Source organism: Vicugna pacos, unplaced genomic scaffold (assembly GCF_048564905.1).
Source record: "Vicugna pacos unplaced genomic scaffold, VicPac4 scaffold_17, whole genome shotgun sequence".
NCBI lineage: Eukaryota > Metazoa > Chordata > Mammalia > Artiodactyla > Camelidae > Vicugna > Vicugna pacos.
In genome coordinates, this window is record NW_027328738.1 from 441,196 (window position 1) to 466,760 (window position 25,565).

The 25,565-nt window shown below is 44.7% G+C and overlaps 1 protein-coding gene across 11 annotated transcripts in view; it reads right to left on the minus strand.

The window, feature by feature from the left end:
• LOC140692796 (trafficking protein particle complex subunit 9-like) overlaps window positions 1-25,565 on the minus strand; it is a 99,711-nt gene that overhangs the window by 32,654 nt on the left and 41,492 nt on the right. For 2 of the 11 annotated variants that reach the window (XR_012068381.1, XR_012068379.1), the window contains one exon: window positions 16,620-16,843. The exons of 6 other annotated variants lie outside the window; for them this stretch is intronic. The gene's annotated coding sequence lies outside the window, so the exon portion shown is untranslated. Of the gene's footprint in view, window positions 1-16,273; window positions 16,550-16,619; window positions 16,844-25,565 lie in introns of those variants that run through there. 3 more of the 11 variants (XR_012068380.1, XR_012068378.1, XM_072957061.1) reach the window with 2 other exon arrangements.

Sequence of the window (25,565 nt, forward strand, 5' to 3'; positions counted from 1 at the left end):
TCATCATTCATGTTGCCTTAAAAAATCTGAGGTACTTGTATCTGATCAGAAAAGCAATTCTGAGTAATAGTATGTTAAAATTCAGTGCCAGTTTGCTTTAGAAGAAAAGAGAAAAGTTACTGTTTCTCATTCTGCACAAAGTTTAAAGAACCTCCCTGCCTCTATCTCCTCCCATTTCCTAAGCTCATGCTCCCTAACCCTTCTGAAACAAGTATGAGAAAGTCCTATTCCCAATATGCCAAATGACAACAGAATATCAATTTATTAGTGTAAATACATGCCAACACCTTGAAATGGAGGAGAAAGGTATCAGAAGTCTATATGGAATTTCTTTCTACCTTCCTGAAATCACACACACAAACGTTCACACAGACACAGACACAGACACATACCCCCTGGATTACTGGGCACTTCCCAAGCTTAGTATCTACAACTTGTAGAAGATAACTTTGTAGTTAATTTAAAATACAAAACTGTCAGCTTTTGAAAGCCTTCATCATCTGCTAGACCATCCAAATATCAAAGAGACCCAATTAGCCTTCTCTGTAGAATGTAATTACCCTTGATGGCAAAACAGACCCTAAGAAGTACTGGATCAAAGATTCGTGTTTATCACTACCTATGATCGTTTTTAAGCACATTAACAGATTCAGAAATGTATGTCTCAACAACATTTATTCCTATTGAAATAGCATACGTCTTCAAATGTCTATACAGTGACTAGGTCCCATGATGGTGCTTAAGAGCTATTTTGTGTATAGCAATATATATTTTCAAGCGCAGAAAAGAAGGGTGTGTATTACTCAGTTGTAGAGCACCTGCTTAGCATGCACAATGTCCTGGCTTCAGTACCCAGTACCTCCAAAAAAATAAATAAAAATAAATGCATATTTAAAAATAAGAATAAAGTTATAAAAAATGCAGACTAAAAACCACTACAATCTAGGTGCTACAATTATACTAAAAAAACAAGTGTTTCTATCAAATATTAACTATATGTCAATCACAGAGACAACCACAAGTCACACCTGAAGCATCAAGTGTGATTCTCAGCAACCCTACTAAGTAGACACGGATGAGAAACCCGGCTCTGCGGATGAGGAGACGGAGCTCGGAGGAGCAGGGGACGCTGACTGTCCTGCTCCCCGTGACACCGCATCAGCCCAGGGCAAGTGCTGACAGAGCTGCACTGAGGGGACACCCAGCTGCATGGAACCTTGGGGCACTGGGGAGTCCCAGAAAACACTAAAAATTGTTCAGTGAAAAACCAGCTCAAATATATTACACTGTGCCCCATCCTTTAAAGAGGGAACATGACTGAGACCTTTTTGATGCCTCCGTGTCCTTTCTGCCATCATCAGTTACTTGTCCTCACAGCATGACCAGTGATGATCTGGACCCCATATGAAGTGTACTCAGATGGCAGAGCTTTTAAAGCTGTTTTATGAAGTTTGTAGACTCTGTCTATGCCTCACACAGGCGGTCATCCATCACGTCTCACCGGTGTGGACGTGCCACCTAAAATCACTCCTTTCTGCTTTTTAAAATCCCTTCATCTACTCCAGAATTTTCAACAGCAAAGAAGCAGCTCAACCACAGACAGTGGACAGCTTTTCAACAAATGGATTCGAACAGCCCATCTGACTACCTGGAAGCCCTTGTCTTCTATTAAACCCACTTTCAGGTACTTCATCATTTTCTGATTGGCGGACTCGGCCTCTGACTGGCCTAGTCAGAGAGCTCCCAACCTCACATCCAGGGGTGGGAGAGGACCCTGCTGTTGGGGAGAATCAGTGAGGAAGCTGGACAAACTCCAGCCACGTCTGCATGGGTAGAAGTGCCACAACGTGCTCAGAAATTATACCGTCATCACCCCTGGGCTTCCATGGACTGGTTTCACATTAACCAAACTCATGAGACACTGATGCAAGAAAACCAGAAACTTAACTTATTAATGTAACAGAAGACGTGGATCTATGAACCAGACTGAAATATCAGAGTTCAACCATGAGTACATTTTCTCCTCCATGGCCCAATCACGGGCAGGCAGTCACATGGCAAGCATGGACAGAAACGGAGCAGAAAGGGTTTCTAGATTAACTCAATGGACTAAATATCTATTATACAAACAGATCTACTGCCCAGAAGACAATTAACGCCAATCACGGTGCACTCTCCGTGGACAGTGGCCAAGACATGACTATGAGCAACTGTGTAACTCTCCTTTCCCTGTCCTTTCTAGGCTAACAGATGCACAGATGTACAAAGATTCAGGGATGCTGATAATGTTAAACACCAAAAGCCCATCTCTGGGAGCCTCAAAACCAGGCAGCCAGGGTTTAAATACCAGCTCTGCAACTTACTATTTCTGTGATTTTGCCAACTTAATTACCCTCTGTGTGCCTCAATTTCCACACTGTAAAACTGGGATAACAATCAAACCTTCCTTACTCACTTGTTGAGAAGATTGAAGGATTCATTTCTGTAAAACCCTCAGAAAAGAATGTAGCATATTTTGGGTGTTCAACAAATGTCAACTTAATATCAAAGTGATATACAAGTCTCCCCTCTAATCATCTAATGTGTTTCCTGGCTAAACTAAGTCCCAAATAAAATCCTTATTTCTCCTTTTATAAACTCTTGGGGAGCACCCTTATTTTCCATCCAACCACCTGTTTAAACTGAGGGAGGGGATGCCTCCTAACCACTCCTCTGGGCCATGGAGAGTGCTTCTTCCTTCACACCCCTGGCCCACAGCTAGCACTCATTACACTAACAGAGTGAGGTGTGAGTCCGGGGAGACAAGCAGGGCATGTGAAACCCTTCCTTTCACTCCAGTGTTGGTCACCATTGGGAAGCACGCGGGATGCTCAGCTCCATGGCAGGAAAGCCCTGTGCATGAAGGGGCAGGTCCTCTCAAGGGAAGGCTCGCTGTGGCCCAGAGCTACATGGGACAGGGTGAGTCTCTACTTCTGGTACACAGTATCATGACACGCATTTTCCCACAGCCTTGAAGTTCATGGAGAACTTGGCTTCATCAGTAACAAAGAAGACATTTATCGCCTGTCTACTCTTTTGTGTCATCTCTCAGTTGGCTGCTGGAGACAACATGTGTGTAAGTATTGGATCTCCTTAAGCCCCAAAATATATGAAGTAACAAATAATTCTGTGGCTTAACGTTGGTTCAGGGTGACTGTGTAACAGTTCTGATTCTGCTGATGCTAAATTATGTGTATAGGAAGTATGGAACCTCCTCAAATATCTTTCATCATAAAACCATCTCTTCTTATTTTCCTGTTTCTTAGTAATTGCCAAAGACTCTCAAATGATGGCTTCACACAAAACACCAGCTAAAGATTATGAGCACTCTTGACATACCCACTGTGGTAAACACTGCACATAATTTCTAATTCTCACAATTCTACAAATCATATACGAATGTCCCCATCTCACAGACGAGGGAGAAACTCAAAACGAACTGACTCAGGCTCAAGTGGCTCAGTGGCAGCGCGTGCAGGCAAACCAAAGTCAAAAAATTACACCCCTTCGTATATGTACCAAATCTCCAACCACCAATTAACACACAGCGGCGGGGTCAAAACTCAGGGAACTCAATACACTTTTCACTTTTAAGGTCCTCCAGATGCCGATTCTAGCTCTTTCATAAAATCCCGGCTCACTGGTTTCTAACACTAGAAGAAAAGCTCGATTTTGCCATTGTTTGCACAGCAAGTCTGAAATGTTCACAGTGAGATGACAGAATAAATCTAAGATATAAGCAGAATAACTTTTCCAGTTAGACAGACATAATGGACATTGGGCTATTCTGAAGCATTAAGCAAATAAACCAAAATAAAATAACGTTGTTTAAGCCTTCTTTTACAAACAGGAAAGTTAAGACTGTAAGAAGGTGCAACAGTGCCACCTATGGCTAAAATGACCTTCCAGGTTACCGGGAAAGATGCAACACAAAAATTGCCTGTAGGATCAGTAACGAGAATCAGATAAATAAACGCTTATGTAGCACATGCTGCACTTTGATTCGGGGGAAGGGAGGGATATTCAGTATTTAATCTGATATTGCTAATACTCCTGAATATAAACATAAGACATAGGCTCATGGAAACTCATCTTAGAAGAGGAAAGAATCCAGTTCAGCCACTTCATTTTACAGGAGGGGAAACTGAGACATGGGATCTGTACTGGCAATCAGCAGCAAAGCTCTCCTATGCCTCATGTCTTGCACTGTAACAAAAACCAACAGATCTGTACTAGGCCTATATTCATAAAATTCACGTTTGTATGTTTCCAACACTAGGTTATCTAAGTATCTTGCAAAATACTTCTCAAAGAGCCAGGATATCATACAAGGTTGTTGCCATACAAAAACATTTATTTACATAATAAAACAGCATGAGATTTATTCTCTCTATTAAAAAAGTGACATGTCAAATCAAAGTTTTGATATTTTAAACCTGTTAAGAATGCAGGAAAAAAAATCAAAATTTTCTTTAATCACAAAAGAGAGGAGCTTATTCCCTGAAAATGATCAATTTGGATTTTACTAAACTTAATGGATCTGGTCAGAATCCCACGAATTTAAATGTCTGAGTGGATGGTTACACGGCAACATAAATTCTGATTTGTAACAATACATATTCTGTGTAAATAATCTTCAAGGTCATCTGATGAAGGCAATTTAACTAGTCCCTGTCTCACTAGAATGATACAGATTTCAATAAAACTTCATACTACAACAACAAAAAAATGAATCCTTGTTACTTTAAACCATATTCAAATATATCATATATATACATATTGAATATGCATCAGAAAGAAGCGACACTCTTTAGTATTCAGAGTTGATCCTTCTAAAATATCTGTCATTATGACAGCACACTTTTATTAAGCACCTCTTGGGTTCTTTGTATACAAGGCGTCTAACTCTCACAGTCAGACAAGTTAAACGATTTTACTCAAATTTCACAAATGAGGAAATGTAGTTAAGCCATGAAAACAACTTACATATTCATCAACAGGAAAGAAAAGAGTAAAGACTTTACTTTCAATATTCACTGACAATCTTTTATTCCATATTAAGACTACATAAAACCAATTCAGTCTTTCTGTAAGTATTTCTGTCAATAAGGGCCACTAGAGAAAAACAAGTAACATCATTAGCAGTGGTTGGACTTTCAGAGCCCACTTCTCTTTTGCACTATAATTATTTTTAATGTTTTGTTTTTAGTGCTTACAGAGCACTAAAATAAAAAAAAATTAACTTTTTAAGTAATTACCTGAGAATTAAAAATTTGTGAAAATGAACAATTTTAATTTCTGCCCTCTGTCTCACCTTCTCAATGGTGTCTCTCCTTTGAAGGCCTCATCAGGCTGAGATCACTAAAATCGGCCATTTATGGAATCACAGGAGTTCGGGTAACCACTTAACGGGAGGCTGATTAGAGGAGTAATTAAGAATGCATCCTGTACAGCCTGGGTTCCAGCACCAAGCTAGCCACCGCCAGCTGCGTGTAATTTGGGACAAGCTGCCCAAGTCTCAATCGCTCAGCTGCAAAAATGGAGACACTGATACCTACCATCAAACACCTGCTATGAATTAAAACATGAGGAAAGCATTTTAGCCTTAGGTAGGTGTCCACTCACAGCGAGTTTGGTCATTATGATGATGAGGATGCCTGTTGATAAATTAATCTCGACCAAACAGGAGAAATCACCTTAAAGGAGAAACATTTTAAGTCAATGAGCATTTCTTTTTGGATGGATTGCAGAATATTCTATTGATTTTTTAAATAAACCAAATTTTGTCCATTAATTATAGATTTACAGGTTCATGGACAAGTCTCCAAAAAAAGAATTAGAGGCCTCAGACCTCTGTAAACTAAGAAGGTAAATTTGAAAAAAAGTCATGGAGGAGATTATACCTCATTTGGGAGAGTATGTGCTTAGCATGCAGGAGGCACTCAGTTCAGTCCCCATTAACTCCATTTAAAAACTTTGTTTTTTAAGAAATGGAGAATTAAAGCAAAAGGATGGAGGAATACAGAATTTTTTAGAGACTCATCTAAGATTTAAGATGGGGAAGAAACCACCCATTTCTCAGAAGAAATCTTGAGGACTATGTAAACTGGATCTGAGATGTCTAGTCTTTTAACATTATTCATGAATTCATATAACCAAGTCTTAAAATTACCTGATAATGCACAGTGGTGATACTGATCATAACAGCTGCCATCACGGATCAAGCTCCGGCTAGGAATGCTCTGTTCTGACATCTCTGCAACTGAGGCCTCACCAGGCTGAGAGCACTAAATTCGGTCATTCATGAGCATCTAGTGTTAAGTCCTCCATTTGTGCTTCTCATTCCCCCCTCACCAGCCCCTCTGAGGGGCGCACTGTTTTCATCTTCACCACCCACAGATAAGGCCACTGAGGCACAGAGACTAAACCCGTTCCAGGTCACACTGGCATTAAAGGACGTCTGTATTTCTGCTGTTCTGCTTTTGACAAAGGAATCTGAGATATTAATTCAAGGCAGTCTGTCAGGTCTTCACCCCAAAGAGCAGATACTATAAATTCCTGATGTAGGATGAGGCTGCTTCCGCAAACTGACTCAGCTTGAAATTAATATCCAAGATGAAGCAGCAGATACAGGTAAATATTCACGACTGTCAACTCCGCTCACGGGTCTGGGTCCTTCACTGCCTGAACGGGGGTGAAATCCCCACCCGTGTCTGGGAGGGAAGCGCGGCTATTCCCGGGCTCACCCAGGCTTCATGGGCTATTTACCCCCACAGACTGGCCTCAACGATTAAAAGCTCTCAAGGTTTTTACACCATGCAAAACTAAAAGACATTTCTGCAGATGGAGCACTTTCTGAGGCTTAAATTTTTTTGCCTACACTCAGCCAGGGGGAAAAAAGAAACATGACTCTACAAAGTCTCTGAGCCTCACCACTCACAGGAGTAGAACGGCCTCAGCAGAAGGTGACTCTTCACATTGCAGGGTGAGAACAAAATAAAGCCGCCCTACAACAGGCAGTCCCAGAGACAGCGCTCAGCAGTCTTCTGCGCACTCACGGTTGTGCAGCCCTCACCACCATCTATTTCCAGAACACTTCATCACCCCAAAAGAATCCCCCTATCACTAGCAGTCACTCCCTAATCCCCCTCCACCCAGCCCCGTGCAACCATCACCTGCTCTCTGCCTCTGCATGTGCCTTTTCTGGGCATTTCAGATCACTGAAATCAACAATATGTGGCCGTTTGTGTCTGCTTCCTTTCACTTAACATGCTGTTATCAAGACTTGTCCATTTTGAAGTAGTATCAGCATCTCTTTTTTTTTTTTTTGAAAATGTTAAAGATTATTAGAAGGTGGTAAGTACTATCAAAAACAGTAGAGAGGAGCATAAGTGATGTGGTTTCAAAGGGAAAAGGGTGGGTTGAACAGTCAGGGTGGACTTCCCAAAACAGGTGGCATTTTTCATTTTCCTCTTTTTTTTTCTTTTTTATTCACTCTTACGTGTGAATAATGTTCCACTACATGGAGATACTACATTCTGTTCATTCATTCAGCAGCTATGTATGGACGAGGTCCAGAAGAATGAGTGTAAGAGGTGACTAGCATGGATGGCATTTAAGCAAAGGGTAAAATGTGCTTTCAGAAAAAAGCCAACAAAGAGAAGCACAAGGAAATTCAGTGCGTTTTTGAGCAAAGTGCTTGCTTGCTTCGGCAGGACTACCGTGCAGGGCTGGGGCGGATATTGGCAGGAGTCACGGTGAGGGAGTCACCTTAGAAGACCCCCCACTGCAAACAGCTCAGCCAATTCTCCTCCCTCATCCTTTATTGTTAGAGCAATGTTCTAGGTTACTCTTATTTCAAGTAATAGCATTTTAACTGCACATCTCCATCAGACCACATTATCTCCAAGCCACAGAAAATCATTCACTGACCGGAGCAGCTCCAAGACATAACGGTGATGGATCAGGGAATCCTGCAGCATTCCAGCCTGCAGGCACAAACCCCACATGTGCCCTGGTGATGTCCAGAAAATAAAATGCATGGAAATATCTCACTGCTGGTACACGACATCTGCCCTCAAATTGCCCTAAAATCATGCTGGCAAAGCACTACTCAACCCTCTCACTACAAAAAAAAAAAAAAAAGCTAAGAAGGCAAATTTAGGCTGTTCCATTGAAAATCATCACTGTCAATAACCGAGCTGGAATGCTCCTGACTTCGAAAACCACTGCGCAGTTACTTTTCAGACGTGAAACTCATATATGTATACCACGTAGATGATATTGCAGTAGGAGTTTTCTTTTCAACATTCCAGTTGGAACATTAGCACAAGAAAGTTTATGTTTCGGCTTTAAAAAAAATCAATTATCCTCCACTTTCTTAATTTTGAACTTATTATTATTTTATAAATGGAGCAATGCTGCGTATTATAAACCGTTCGATTTCTGCAAAGAAGACCTTTATGACCTCACTATTTCAGAGCAAACTTTAACGATTCTTTGAGAGGTGGGGCCTGGGGCGCTCACTAACAGCTCTTTAAATACTGACAAGGATGTGCTATTAGTTAATGCAAAGGCTCTAACTCCACATTAGCTCAGAAAGCAAAGAAACTACACCAAAGACTTACTTTAAAAATTTTATATATTCCTATTCTTTTGAATATTAAAGTTCTTAAAAGATATGATTATTTTTGGAAAAGACAACAGCTGTATTAAATTTCCTCTCACCAAGAAAGCAATCTATATCAAGAATAAAAACCCCTATGGAAATCGAAACGACAGGACGTTTCTAGCTAAGTGAACATCCAGATCTGAACACAAACCTAAATCCTATCAGATCTCACTCGAACGAGCTCAACAAAGTCCTGGGAAACCCTGGAAATTAGCTCTTCAGGTCCAAATGTTGGCTGAGCTAAGATCATCACACTAGGCAGGGAAGGAGAGAAGAGGAAAGTCCACGTGGTGGCCTCCATCACTTTTTTTCCAGCCACATGGTGCCTCTAGGGCGGCCCCGCTAACAAGCACCCCATAAGGAAAGCCGGCAAGCACACTGCCCCTGCCGTCCCCAAGCAGCCCCGATGCCCATATCCCAGCCTGTGAATGGTCTTCTAATGATCCCCCAGTTGGTGGCACCCTCCCTCTCTTCCCCACTACACACAGACACAGAGCCATGGCAGCCTTCCCAAATCACAAATTTGATTACGTCAACCCCACTTCAAACCCTCCAGAGGCTCCCTGGTAGAGTTCTAGCCCCACCACTGACTCTGCTCGCCCTCCCTCACCTCAGTACACAGGTCCCCAGTGACCTCAGGGGCCCCCTGACCTGCTCTTACTTCCCACTTGCCTCCAGGCTCATTTTGACTGTTTCCCAAGGAAGCCTTCCCTCCCTCCAACCTCCACAATTTGTTCCTCTGTTCCTAGAACATTCTAGGCTAAGTCAACTTCTGACAATGCTAAGCTCTCAAGAAGCAAATACATTTTGCTTACTAATGTGGCTACACCCTCTCTCCCCACGACACACAGAAGCGCGTGTGTTATGAATAAATGAATGACGGGGTGGTTCTCAAAGTGACAGACATACCTGCTCTCGCCCGTTCTGACCCTTCTCTCTGTAGAATATCAGAAACAAAACCAGAAGTACCTTTCCTGAGGATCACTTTCTGTTGACACCCTTCACTGCCTACTGTGTCAGTTCTAGGAAAACTCAAATTCTTCCAAAGCCCTACATCCCGGACTCTCTCCAGTGTCCTCCCCAGCAGGGGCTCCCTCCACCCTGGACCACACAGGGCACTCTCCCCGGGTCCCCACGCCAAAAGCCTCCAGGCCTCTGCCTGGGCTGCACCTGCGACCTGAGCCACATTCTTGACTCCTTCTCTTGGCTGACTCTTACTCTGTCCTCACAACTGAATGTACAGCCCATTTCTTCTAGGAAGTCCTCTCTGATAATGTCCTTTAGGTCTTGTCTGGGCTCTATCTATAGCAGCAGTACATGGTGACCAACTGGGTACCCGCTCCTTTGAGACCACAAACTCTTGGGGGCCACGTGGGAAGGAGTGAGAGATTACAAGAGGGGTGGGGGAAGCAAAAAGCAAAAATCACAGCCCAAGTCCCAAATTCAAGGATACTTTCTCAGAAAAAAGTATAAACTATTTCACACGTGTGCAATTTGGCTACTATTTTTGTGGCTTGCGGACAGCAAGAACATGGTTTTCTAGTCCAAAACCCAGGTTACATGCAAAGAAATGTATATATTCATATCCAAAGGAAACCAGAGCTGCTCAACAACAGTTTTCATTTAGAACTGAAAGGAAATTTGATAAAGGCAATCTCTCTCTCTTCTTTCTTTTCTGGAATCATATAATTTTAGAAGTATTTGCGTGACTAAGAGATGGCTACAGCCCGTGATTCTGCACTGGAGTGTTTGGGGCTGAGGAAGCCCAGATTACATTCACTCTGTAAATGCAATCACACCAACACACTGATAGGTGCCGTGAGTTATGGAGCTGATGTTCCAAAGCAGGCAAAATTATTCTGTAAGAGAACTCTAAATAGAAAGTAAGAAATGCAATGTCCTGTACTCAATTTCATTTGCTATATGGGCCATTAACTGATAGTATATCTTGACTAATGAAACCCAAAAATAAATTGTCAACATCGATTTTCTTCATCTGACCATTTTATGCTAACTTTGGATATTAAACCCTCACTCCATACAGAAAGCTCACGCCTATGCTGCAGCACAGTTACATCCGTGGAAGAAAGCCGACCAAGGGAGAATTGGAGAGTTTCCCTTCAGAAGCTGCGAAGTGTGGTTTTGCACCTGTACATCATTTGCAACCACGTCACCGACAAAGGAGTTAGACCTTACCTCTGTGGGGCGAAAAGCACTGCGTGCTTCAGAACCATCAAAGAACACTGAGCTTTGTGAAACAATCCTGAGGCACATAAATCATACTTTTTCTGAAAGGCTCCAAAACTGACCCAATTCACCATTCCAGGTATAACAGGGAAGTACTGGAAATAGTAGAGAGAACATGCTCTTGAATTCTGACACGGCCCTGCTTGAATCCTGCTACAGCATTTACTGGCCGCTAAATGGATCAATTCCTTAACCCCTCTGAGAAGGCTTCCCAATCTGCAAAAGGGGGCTGCCACCGCCCACCTGGGAGGCATGGATGTGAATGCAAAACGCAAGTAGGGCGGCCGACTGGTACCTGACACGGGGCCTGGCTAGTTTCCCTCCGCTGCCCTTCTCCCTCTTTAACCTTGCACTGTTCCCCCGGTAAGGATCAAGCCCCCGGAGCAGACTGCCTGTATCTTCCGTTTATCCCTGGATACATGCCTTACCCTTAGGAGGCCAGAAAAACAACTGCCTCCTCCCAAGTCACTAACAATGTTCTTAAGAGTCTGGGTATTTTTAACTCTATTTTTCAGGGAGAGTATTCCAAAACTTTCCAAGCACCAAGCATTATCCAGGTTGCCTCCCCTCCAGCTGCCCATCCCTTCTCACCTCAGATACTCTGAATGATTGGCTTCTGTTCATGGGAAAGCGAGTCCGGTAGGGTGTGGTCTCCCTAGGCCTCCCTCCCTCACAGGTGAGTGTGATTACCTTCTCCCCACTCCCCACTCCAACTCCAGCTTCTGAGGAGTCTCCTCTTCCAGACCCTGCAGCCTCTGCAACTTCCCAAGACACACATGTGGCCAAGACCCTCCCTTCAGATTTCTTCCAGGCTGGCCATGCCCACCCCCTGGCCCCTTAAAGATAAACGGCATTAGAGTGAAAATCCCAAACGCTGCTGACAGACACACCAAAGCTGCATGGTCTGGGCTTTCCTCCAACCCAGACAAAGCCCTGACCCCCCTCAGCCTCAGTCTGCAGCCCTCGAGATGATCTAATTCACATGCAAGGCTGTGAACACCAGCTAAGAATGACGACTCCCAACGTGTATCTCTAGTCCGGCTCCTTCACCTGAGCCCGTCTCATAGACACGAGTGCCTCATTGAAGTCCTAACTTGGATGACAAATGGCATCTTAAAAATGCCTCATGTCCACCATTTACTCTGGAATTCGATTCCTGGCAGGTACCTCCCAGACTCCCCATTTTAGTAACAGCCCCAGCACCCACCTATGTGTCTAACGTCACATTCAATTTCCACTGTTCCCTCCCACAATCCCTGCCCCGGAATCAGTCCTATTATTTCTGTCACTAAGCCCATCTCAAGTGTGGTTCTGCAGGGACCATGGCCGTAACCCCACAAGCTCACAGCATGGTGCAGTGACTAACAGTGCTCTGTAGGGTGCTCCCTGGAAGGGGAGGCATCTCCTGCCACGGGTCACCTCAGAAGGCAATGGATTCTCACAAAGCAGGACCAGGAGAAGGGACTCAAGTTTCTCCCGTGGTCTTAGCTTTAAAGGGCCCGAGGTCTGAGGGAGCTCCTAATTAGCAGAAACACTTGCCAGTGAGCAGATGAGGATGTGGGAACCCAGGGAAGGCTGTTCTCACTCCAACTCCTGGGCTCTCGGGAGCCACAGGAAAAGCCTGTGTCCAGGGCACAGCCCAGCCATCACAGATCCCAGCCTGCTTTTGCCAACCCGGACAGCCTAGACTCCATCTACTTGCGACACTTACTTCTGTTCTGTTCCCCACCCAGAATGTGATGGACTCATTCAGATATTCTGGCCTGCCTCAAGCGAGACAAATTCAGTGAAAAATGAAGTGTCCACATTTGGACCAGAGCATGAAAGGAGAAACAAGGCCTCATAGTCAGCATGGTGGTGGTGGCCAAACCCTTCCACCGGATGAGATGAACCATGGTTAGGGTGAGAATCCAAGGTCCTAGGTCGGCCAAATCATCTTCCTTCACGGTTGACTGGGGTGTTGGAGACTGACTACCACAAACTAACGACACGGCCGTCAGTGGAGGGCGTCAGCTGCAACAAAAACGGATTCAGCTATTTAATGCCATAATGGGTTAAAAGTAAAGGCCGGGGCAGGGAGGTCTGTACGGCTGCTGAGGCAAACCACAAACCCGGCTCTGAAAGCCCACTGGCTGGAGAATAGAGGAAGCTACGGTCCTTTTAGCAGTCCCTGTGCCCAACAGATCCAGGTGAGCCAGCTACTTAGGAGAAGGCCATGTTGTCCTCATACTCAGAAAAACCACCCTCGTAAAGGGAACAAAATAGTGGCATGGATTTTAGACCCACTTCTGCCCCTTTATGGAGGCAAAGTAAAGTAAATGGCACGGGTAAGTTGAATGCAAAAAAAAAAAAAAATACTAACTGCTTCCTCCAACAGCTTCCCCTGCAGCTGCTCACCCCCGAGCCAGCCACTTTCTCACCAGTGACCACCGGCCAGGAAGCGCCATCACGCACGTCACACAACGACAGCAAGGAACCGCGTGCCGAGCACGTTTGTGGAAAAGCAGGAATCGAGCAAGATGCTGCAGTCTTTGACTTTCCAAGTTTAAATACTCCATGAAAAGTATCCCTCAGCAGCCGCCTAAATCAATTCGCGTCTCACTTCTTCAAAACAATCAAACAAATTTAATAAGGGCGCATTTGTCACCAAATATAAGAAGGACGAAACAGGTCCCTCAAAGCAGGGATTTTAACAGCTATCAAACACCAGTGGGTGATGTGCTAACAAAGCAAATATTCCACAAATTTAGAAAATAAAAAGACTACTAGGATAACACATGGATAAAGGCAGCTGTTAAGTTTTTGCTTTTTAAAGCGATGGAGACATTACGGAGTGCAATCTGGCTATTCCCAATGCAGGGTGTGCACAGCCCACATTTTCAGAAGCAACAAAATGCTCACTGGGCAGTACAAGAGAAAAGAGGAATGAAGAAAAATGAAAAGAGGAACAAGAGAAAATTAGAAAAACACAAGAACAAAAATGTGTTTGACAGCATGTACAAGAATTTACGTGAGTGTGTGAGGCCAGGGACGCGGGGACGGTGAGACCCACCCTCACTTCCTGCTCCAGGGAAGGCAGGGGCCTGTGGGGAGCGGCGCTGCTGGGGGACCCCAACGTGTTCAGTGCCCCAAAACAAAACTCCACCTACATGCGTCTAGGCAGCTTTTGAGCTACAAATTGTGGTCGCATTTCAGGCTCACTTCCACCAAGTGCAGAAGGAGAGAATTAGGCTCTGGTCCTAAACGAAAGCATTGTTTAAAAAATTAATGACTGTGGAATAGCAAAAGCAACAATGGAGTAAAAGTGACTGGAAGAGAACGTGCTTGACTCGAGCTCACTGGCCGCGTTAACTCACTGACGTTAAGATGCTGGCTAAGCCCTTATGGTATCAGAACAGAAAAAACCCACTAGGAGGAAGGTTTAATGCGCTGCTGTATTTTGATGCCGGGAGCCATGCCTGGTACACGAGGTTCTGGGTAAACAATGGGGACAGTTTCAACCACTATGGGCTAAGCACACATCCAGCTACTCCACCAAATCCCAAGGGTAGACTTCAAAAGGCAAAAAAAAGCTGGCATTCTCTGGTGGGTCTGTAGACTCAGAGCCAAGCAGTTACTGAACAAAAATGTCAACAGTGCCTCCTATGACAAAAGAATAGGCACTGGCCAGGGGCCTGGGGCAAGGCTCCGGGCTTCCACTGCTCACCCACCAGTCTGTCCAGGGGGAAAAGGTGGTCCCTGCTTATATTGCACCGATGTACCTACCTTGACTTATGCCTGGGGGCTCAGCACGTGGTGACATGTGAGGTGAACCGAGCCAGCCTTGGTTTAGCACGGTGCTGGCAGCTATGCCCTCAGAAGTGCCCAGGCTCCTAAACCTGACACCACATCTCCAAGGAGCAGAAGGGGACTGCGGACATGTAGATCACAGGGCCCTGTTAGGACAAGTACAGATCATGTCCACGACATGACTTGCCCCTTCCGTAAGCCATAGAGGTATGTCTGGGAGGAACAGAAAATTCGTCCAGATCCCGGTAGGCACCTCACACAGGTGGGACTCAGGTCCCCTGTTCCTATCACTCACAGGGCTGGTCTCTACATTCATTTTATCAATTCTCTGGCATCTTCTCCTCCAACTTACCAACAACCAGAAAGTAGGATCTGATCTTAAGTAAGTTCAAGAAACACAGAGCACCGCCTTCACAGCCGACCCGGCAGCACGTGCCAGGTCCTACGACCGTCACCTGTGGGACCGCCATCAGCGCTCTTCGGACTCAAGGCCCGAGGCCGTAGGCCGGGGGGACAGAACTTCCCTCACTCTCCCCAGCAAAGGGGGACCACTTCTCGGCAAAGGCATCTCACACTCTTCTGCCCGAGGGACAGCACGATGGACACACGGGGAAACAGAGCAGAACGGGGGGGGGTAGGCAGCCCAGAAGGCTCGTCTGCACTTCCGTGGCAAAGCGGGGCTGTTGACTTAATCACAGGGACAAAGTGAGGAGGAACATTTCCCTGCTCTGTCCCATACTCCGTGACAAAACTTTCCCTGCGAAAGGAGTTCATTCAGAAGTCCCTGGCGGTGTTTCTGATGTCCTAACTTGGCATGGTGGCTGTCGGGCAGGAAGAGAGGGCCTGAGCCGTGCAGGTGCTGGACCTGGGAGGCAGGAGACACCGGCTCCACCCCCAGCTCAACCAGCTCCTCGTTCTGCGTCTCGGGATTCAGCGTCTCATCTAAAAGCAAAGGTATGAGACTGTCCCAGGACAGGATGCACAACAGAAAAGAAATGAGAGCCATTTAAAGAAAGTTTCCCAGTTGCCATATTTAAAACTGTAAACAAACAAACAAAAAACAAATACTAGAAACTGATTTTAAGAACAGATATTACTGTTCTACTGTATGTAAAATACTATGATTTTGACATGTAATCAATATAGAAAGTAACAAGATAGTTTACATTCTTTTTCCTTGACAAGTCTCAGCATCTGATGTGCATTTGACCTACAGCACATCTCAGCACAGACCAGCCTACTCTCCAGCGCTCCTAGCATCAGTGGCTGTGTCTAACCTATTGGACAGCAACTCCAAGGGTCCCACCAGGGTTCCTGGCTGAAAAGCAGGAGGATGTGTCCACACTAACCTTAAAAGGATCTCTCTGAAACAAAAGTGGATTCACTTTTAAATGTCTGTAAACCGGAGGGCTGCACCTCCCTCCACCCTTCGCTACAAGACAGCCCTCTTCCTTCCTGATCCCTTTCTGGATGTAGGGAAGCAAAACGGCAAAGAGCCAGGGTGGATGGGCCGACAGGTAAACTTACTTTCAGTCTGTGTCCAGTCCCATGAAGTCCTCCTTCTCAAACAGGATGCAGAGGAGGGGGATCTTGTCCCCAGAATTGTTGAGGGCCCTATCCAGCCACTTAGACTTTAGCAAGATGAAGAGTGACTCAGGGAAATCCTTGATCCTCTTCACCACCCTGCAGCCCTCGTAGATTGAAAGACACGTCGGTGCTTGTCTGCTCGGCTACCTCCCCATGCAGCACAAAGACAAAGAGCTGAGAGTGATTAAGCGAGGTGCCATACAGCTCCTCTGCACGTGGAGCTTATTGAAGGCCTTAGCCAAGAGGCAGTCGCTAATGGTGACAAGGCCCACGAGCTTGCGGTTGGTCTGGAATTCGCTCCACCCATTCTCGGGCGCATAATGGTGCCTGTAGTGGATAAAGAGTGCCAACTGGGAGCCGAACAGGCTGATCTGGCTCACCAAGGGGATTCACTTATAGATGCAAAAGAAATTCTCCTCTGAGATGATCTCAACGGCTTGGACCACCACGGGGAGGGTCTTGAAGTCCTCAGCACACTGCACATAGTCAGGGATGCTCATGTTGCAGGCCCTGCCGAGAGGGGAGAGGAGATCGAGGTTCATACTTTGCTGTGGGATGCAGGCACCTCTGGGTTGCGGTGACCTGGTGTGTACCAGCCAGAAGGCAAGGGAAGTCCAAGCAAAGCCAGGGGTACAGTTTGTCCTCAGAGTCTGCACATGGCTAACGTAGCTCGGATCACGTTACCTAGCTTTTGGTCTAGGCTTCCTGACCCTGCAGAGAAGGGTCATTCCTTGTTTTCTGTTTCCAAGCACCTAGCCAGACCCTGATGCAAAATCAGTGCTCAAAACTGCTGAATAAACAAATGAACAAAGGAACTGCTTTCCCAAACCCGCTTCAGCAGAATATAAACAAAAGAACCACAGTGGGATCAAAACATCTGGATTTCACCTCCAATTTATTTGAAATCCTAAGCTGTAGAATAATGGATAAGAAAACTTGCCCTGGGGAGGAGGGTACAGTTCAGTGGTAGAGCACGTGCTTAGCATGTACGAGGTCCTGGGTTCAATCCCCAGAACCTCATTTTAAAAAATGAAACAAATAAATAAACCTAATTATCCTAATCAAAAAACATTTTTTAATTCAAAGTTGAAAAACACCTTGTAATTGACACAAAATTGTAAACTTGACTATACTTTAATTAAAAAAAAAATTCTTGACGTACAAGAATATATCTGGATTATGGAAGTTTGCAAATGTAAAATGCCTAGGGTACCACCTGCATAAAAAGGGGGGACTGTACAGATTTACTATCCCTCCTTTATGAGCTATATATCCTTTGGGGGGGTATAAATACTAAGAGCTAATTTTCTCAGATTAAAAAAGAAAATATTACCTGATCATCAGTACTGCTGAAAGATTAGATAACGCTATGAAAGCATCTGACCCACTGAGGTTACTTAATTAGTGTTTGTTGAATGAATGAATAAACAAGCAAAGTGAATGCTGCTCCCTGCCACAGACCATCATAATGGTACTTCCTGGAAATCCCAAGCCCACATTCCACTTGACTCTACATTTACCATGTGGGTGACCAGGGCAGACCTGTGTGCTTCTCTAAGCCCCAGTTAAATAATGAATAGAAATGAGGGCAATAATACAAACCTCAAAGTGTTAGTGAGTCAGTAATGAATTGTACCCCAACATTGCAAGAACGGAACCATTTAGGAAAATTGGGCAAAGAGTCCATAGGCCCTCTCCATATTATCTCTTATGACTACATGGGAATCTACATTACATCTTAAAATAAAACTCTAGTTTCTTAAAGATGCTTTTGAGGTTAATGGGCTCACTGTCTAAAATACGGAACACACAGCAAAAATAGGACAATGCCCAGCATACGAGATACACTCAGTTAAATTTCCCACTGAACCCACTAGTCCCTCCAACTTCAGAGCACGAGGATGGGTCCTCGTGGCCAGAGGCCACTGCACCTGAAGCAAACAAAGCTAATGGTCCCCACTTCCAAGTGACTCTGTAACTACCCTAGGTCTAAATTTGTATTCATAATTTTTTTCTTTTCATTAAATAGAAACCCCCAATTGCATAGCCTTCAGGTCACCAAAACCTGATCGCAGAGATCATGATGGCAGCCCTCCTTGGTGAAACAATAAAATGAAGAGCCATTTCCACAAAACCTCTGTGTAAATCTACTAGGGAACTTCATCCTGGTCTGAGAGGAAGAGGACTGGGGAGGAGGGGGCAATCTGGGGCACAGAGAACCATGGGCAACCTGTCCCACAATGGACTTTAAACTCAACTCTCACTGTCCAGAAACTTCAAAATACACACAGAGTGCTATGGACAAGTTTTTTTTTTTTTAAAGAAATCCTTGACTCCCTAGCAGGTCTTGTTTCTACCAAGACACAAATGGCTTATGTGTATAATGTTTCACAAAAGCATTAAAATATTATCACCCCAACTTGACACATCAAGAAACTGAGGGAGAGAGGTTTATCACATTGTACAAGTTTAGAGAGAGGCCACGTCAGACACCGTATTTAAACCCAAGACCCTGCTCCAGTTCTCACACTAGAAAGTGTGACATACTGACCCTTTCCTGCCCTCTCCTTGCAATAAATCACTGAAGAGTCTTTTCTGTGCCACCTGGAATCACAATCACATCCATTTTACACAAACAGCTATGTCACTCTTGGAGGACTTATCAAAATCTAAAGGGTTACAATGGGAGGAGAGATTTGCATTTTCTGTTTCTCAAAGGAAACATGGCTTAAAAAGAAACTGAAAAGTACTTATCTAGTCTAAGCCCTCTTTGTGCAGAGAAGCAAATAGAGGCTCAGAAGATATGAGGAAAGTGCCTTATTAACAGATATTACCTCAGCGCAGCACCAAACCATCCCTGGGCAATTCTGGGTGAGGATCTGGGGGGCCAAGGAGAATGAGTGTTAGAAAAAGGAAAGAGAAGAAGCATACAACTCCCTGTCTCTACACCACCATACCATGAAGTTCCACCAAATTACCCAGTATGGGTGCAGCCAATATTAAGGTGGGCTAAACAGATTATAGAAACCTGGAAATCTCAAACATAGTGGAAATTCCAACATTTACTATGCTTTTTTCACAGTTCAAGCATCAGCTCAGTGGGTGCTCCATACCAGGGACGACACTAGGCCTGGAGTTCTCCCAAATACAGATCTCTATTACCACATATGCAAACCACATAAAGGCCCACCAGAAGAAAAGCGCCCACAGATAAGATGGAATTACTGAAACTGAAAACAGCCAACTAGCATATATTACTAGGAAAAACGGTGCTGCTAGAAATGGACTCATGGACATAGAAAGCAAACTGTGTTTAGCAGGCAGGAAAGGGGTGATTAACAGATACAAATTAATAAATATAAAATAAATGAGAAGGACCTACTATATAGCACAGGGAACTATATTCAATTTCTTGTAATGAGTTGTACTAAAAATAATCTAAAACATATGTATATACATATGAATATGTTTATAACTGAATCTCTGTTGTACACCTGAAACTAACATTGTAAATTGACTACACTTCAATAAAAAATAATTTTAAAAAATAAGTAAAAATAAAAGCAACGCCATTAAGAAAAAAATAAAAGAAAACTCTAATCCCCTTAGCTGTAGGTGGTGGAGAATTCTGGTTGCAAGCACCAAGTCAACTGGATCACTCCAGCACTGGCTGTCACTCTTTCTGACCAACAGAGAGTCACTTGCTTCACTGAGGTTACTTTTCTCTCCTGTGAAAGTCAACAGTTGCAACTAACGATGTATAGAATCTCATCATTCACAAGCCCAACAAGTAGTGAGGACTTCCCAAGGACCAGGCTCTGGACAGATGAAAATATAGGGTCCCAGATTTATTCATGCTTAGAAGAATTTTAAGCCATAAAGACATTAATTCTTCCTGTTTTGATAGATTCAATGCAATTCTGATTAGAATACCTACCAGATTTTTCATGGAATGTAACAAGATAATTTATGGTCAGGAACAGCCAAGAAACTTCTTTAGAACCACCACTGGGGAGGAGTGGATAGGTCATTGATTTCCACTGTTATTTCTGAGGTGATGAAAACGTTCTGGAATAATAATGGTTTCACCACTGTGAATATGCTAAAAGCTGCTGAATTGTACCATTTAAATGGATGGACTTCATGGTGTGTGAACAATATCACAAAAAAGCTGTTATATGAAAAAAAAATTTCTTGACAATTATTTCCCCCTCTATACAACTAGTCTGCCACACAATTTAAGAAAAACATAAAACCAAAACAAACCAAACAGTGCCAGGAGCTCTTTAGGATTGCAATGTCCCTAGGTCTCCAAAGCTTCTGGTGGTGCTGTTTCTGTTAACACACACTAGCTGTGCTGGACTTATTTGGGACTGTAACTATCTTTCTAAAATCCACGGTCACACGTTTCACCCTGGGAGAGGGAAGCCTGGAGGATGTCACAGACTCATGCATTCAGCTTATTTTTAACTGAACCAAACCCTGCTTTCAACACAGAACTCTCTCTCTCACTATAAAAACACGTGACATTAACAAGCACAGCCATCATAACACCTGAAAGTGTTCAAGAAAATTACCTGGGGCAGAAACACTAAGGGAGGAGACGGAAGCTCACTCAGCACTGAAGCTCCCTTTTGCCAACTTCACCAAGAGAAGCTGGGCGTTACAGCCTGAGGCTCTCAGCCTGAGAAGCAGTGCCCACACCACTGAGCTGGTCCTCAGGGAGCAGGAAAGGGAGACGAGGGCAGCCCCGGTTTGCGGGGCAGGGAAAGAGGGGGGTTGGGGACGCGGGCTGCAGCCCCGCTCGGAGGCCAGCCCCTGCCGCCCGCCCCCGTCCGGGTCCGCAGACCCCGCCCGTCCGGGACGCAGCCCGCCCATGGGTGGGGACGGGCCGGCGGCCGAGGAGAGGAAGCCCGGGAGGAGAGGACTGGCGGGCGGGAGAGGGGAAGGGGACGCCAGTCGCGGACTGAGGGGAGCCCGGCTGGGGCGAGAGGCGGCATGTGCACACCTGTCCCTGGGTAGCTGTGGCCGGGGCAGAGGGGCAGAGGGGCCTGGCCCGAGCAATTTAGCTGAACACACGCTGACTCGCGCCCTCACGGGCTGTGACACGCCGACTGCCCTCCCGCAGCCGCCTGAACCTTTCCGGTGAGCCCCCCACCTTGTACTTCTACAGCCGGAGGCCCCGGCCCATGGCAGGAGCCAAAGGCCTACCGGGCAACAGAGCTGAGATGCCTTTGGGGCCGATCCTCGGCTCGCAGTTGGGGCTTCCAATTCACGGTCCAGCTGGCACTGACTACGCATGCGCAGGAGGGTCAGCGATCCTCTGGGTTCTGTGAGAGAAGCTGGGGAAGTGAGGGAGGGAGAAGATGGGAGGAGGAGGGGAAAAGTGGAGGTAGACAGATGGACAGGAGGTGCAGAGAAAAGGGAGTAATCTGGAGGGGGGGAGGGGAGTAGCAGAGATGGAGAGATAAATCTTTACCTCTGGTCGCACCCTGAAACAGGCAGCAGTCCTGCCTCTGTACCCTTCTCTAACCCTTCAAGGCCCACAGCCCAAATTTATCTCCCTGGTCCAGCCCTTCACCCGAGGCCTCTGCAGAACCCCTATGGGGATCACACCCATTGCCCCCACGCGGAACTGGGTTTCCTGTTGCTCTGGGAACCAAGCACCCGCGGGTGTTGTCGCTCAGATCTACCTTGGGAAGAGTACATTTTCCCCTTTTACACGCTAGGAAACAGACAGGCAATATCTCTGCCTTAGCTCCACTGTCCCAGGTGTTGGGCTGGCGGGGAGCGGGGTGGTACAAGATCAGAGCCCCAGAGGGAGCAGACAGCCTGATTGTTGGTGCATAGTCCCCATCCCTCCTTAGTAAACCACACCCCACCATAGGGGAAACATCAAGGGGTCACAGTAGGTCCCTGGGTGTGGGAGAGCTTCCCTCAGTTCCAGTGCCCAGCTTGCTAGGTAGATAAGAGTGTTACCGAGTCCAAATTCATTCTCCTCAGTGCAGGACAGGCCAATAATTTGGGAGACCAGGTGTTGGAGCATGGAATAGCAAGTTTCTGTAGACCTAGATGGCAAACTAATGTTGGAAAACCATCAACCCAAGTCAGAATTCATGCTCCTTTCCTACGTGCTTGGTTGTTGCAAACTTCTTGGTGTAGGAATTATTTGTTGTTAGAATCCTTTGTTCTTGCAGCTACCTGCCTGGCTGGGCAAATCTGTAAACCTCCAAGAAAACAAACGTTATTTTCTATTCTGAACCTCTTAATCTTTTTATGAATGAAAATGTGTTAAATATCCTTAAAGGGCAGAGACTTCAGAATAGGCTCTCCTGTATATTTCAGGCTATAGGCACATTTTTATACAAGCAAGATGAAGCCTAGGAGGCAGAGCACAGGACTAAAGTCAAAGGAACAGGTCTAATATGGAGACAGGTTTGTTCTTTTCTATTACCGGGGAAGAAGCCACTTCAGGGTTTATAGCACTTTAAGTTAAATATAACTAAAACTTTAAGGGAATTTACATACATAGGGGGGAATGTGCATAGCATATCTGGAAAATCACACAAAGTATAGTAAACAGTGGCATCTCCAGGGAGGGCTGAAAGAACAGAGAATTAGGGAAAACTTCTCTCACTTGTGTATTTTAGTGCTGTGTTTGAATTTTTTTAACCATATGCATGTATCTGTTTTTCAGTTAAAAAATGTAATGGATCAAAGGAATAACTAGAACAGCAAATACAGCAGCCATGGAATCGATGAGCCATCACTTTTGATTTAAGCCAGGAAGTATTTATTGACTCTCTCCTATGTGCCCAGCGCTGTTTTAAGTATTCTATTATTATTATTTTTTTAATAATATTATAACATACTATCCCTCACTCCTGCCCATGGTTGGTGGAAAACCCACTGAGTTTTTATTGAGTTGTTTTCCAAGGTGTAGGGATGAGTTATAAACAGAACACATATTCAGGGCAAAACAGTCGGAGTGATTTTCCAGTAAGCCAGACAGCTATGAAGGGTTTGCAATAGAGGCGCCCAGAGGCTGAGAGGGAAAGCCTCCTGGACCCTATAAGAAGCTGCCCAAAGTGCCTTCTCCATGGCACTACTTAAATAGGAAAGAACAAATCTGACTCCATTTTAGATCTGTACTTTTGAATTTAACAAAGCCAAGTTAATACGCTCTGGTCTTTTCATGGGTTATGATGTCACAGAGGAGACGGACAGGTCAACAGGGAACCACTCTGCATTGATCACGGAGCCAGGGAACGGGAAGGGTGGCAAGATATATGACGCATCTGCAGCTGTGCCTGCGCTTCTAGGCAGGTAACCAAAGTCACCTAGACGAGGTGCCAAATGCTTGTGCACACGACCTCATCACCTGACATGTATTAAAGAGAAATGGAAGTCTATAAAGATCCAATACCCTTGGTGGGTACACCGTCCAAAGAGCAAATTCACAGTTTGACAACTGGCCATCTCTGTTCCCTGGGATTCATTCTTACAGAACCTTAAAAACCACTACCCTGTCCTCAAGAAATGCTACATATTTGTCCTATTTTTCGCTCAGGGATGGAGCATGTTCAAGTGAATTTCAATGTCTGCACAGATTTGACTGTTTTTCTCCAGGTTCACTTGTCCATTCTAAAGAGGCCTGAGCTAAGTGCATCCTCCATATGATCTATTCCCTCCAGTGAAAGCTCATTGAGCCTGCAATTAAAAGCCAACTGAACAAGACTGTCCTCAAGTAAAAAGTTCAGCCACTCTTCACTGATTTCTTAACCTCCTTTCCTAGCTAATTGCAACAGACTAACACCTCCCTCCACCAAGCTACCCAACTATGTCAGTTTGTCTCCCCAAAGAGAAAGTAAGGTCCATAAAAGATGAGACAACTTCATAGTCACCTCTGAATTCCTAGCATATAGTAATGTCAATAAATAGAACTGTGATTATGGCTTATTTCCTTTAAAACCTTTCTGGTTACTTAAATGAGACCATGGAAGGGAGGTGTTTGCGGTCCAGTATCTTGATCCACAAGACTCTGGAGGCCTTTTTCGGAATGGCTGTTCACTGATCCATTCAAAACACATCTTCTCATTCCAGAAGTAGCTGTGTTTTTCTGCCAGGAGTTTGTGGTTACTCTCATGCCAGAACAGCTTTAAATTATATCCTTACTTTCGATTTGTTATTTTTCCCCTCTTCCAACAAAATTGACTTTTCTTAATTTCTTGCCTTGAGGAATATTTTTTTTCCTAGTTCACCCTTTAGTAAACCATGCTTCTCGGGATCTGCTTGGCCATACATATGATTAGTCATCCAACTCGCAGTGTGAGAGGCCTGGGGCTCACCTCATGCCCTCCTGTCAGGGCAACTGAAACCCAGCTCAGGAGCCAAACGGCCCCCCAGCGCTTCTAAGGCTTGCTTACTTCCCGGAATCCCTTTCTGGTTTGTCTTGGATTCTGAGTATTTCCCCTCACTTTCTTGACAATGAGCTATGCAGCTTGAAAGATGAGGAAGGAAGGTTTTATTTCTTAATCAATATTTTAAGGAACTTGTGTAATGAAGGTTTTAACAAGTTTCTATATCCCTCCATTGCCGAGGCAGGAAACACACTAGATATTTTCTAAATTTAGATATCATGTGCATTTTTTCTTTGCTTTTGTTTTCTTAACTATCAGACATTTTTTAATTAAAAAAAATAAGGCCACATATAGGATAGAGCCTTGAAGTGGCATACAAAATTAAAGGGCAAAGACAGACAAATGAGAAATACTCTACAAAGTTAATAGAATACATACACTATGGATCAGATCAGCAATTCTCTGTAACAGCTTGTTGAAACATGACCATGAGGTAAAACTTCTCTCCTGTCAGGAGATGGCCAACAGAAAATAGAATTAAAACAACAAACTAAAATTCTACGTCTGGTGAGGTATAGAAGGCTACTAGCTAAATGTGTCTTCTTTTGGAAAAGAGGGAGGCTCACCAGCTCTTTACTGTGGAGCCTGAGCCCAGGGGAGGGCAGTGAAGAACCGCCCTGTAAGTACCCAAGTAGCAAAATGAGTGATGAATAAAGAGACTTGAGCTTTGATGACAGAGATGATACTACTATTCACTTGTCCTGTAAAGTATGAGTTCACGTTCAGTGATCAATACCTCTGCGTCCTCAGGGATTGAGATTATAGGAAAGTGCACCGCCCGGGCCCAGACCTCCTCTTTGAGCTCGTGACAT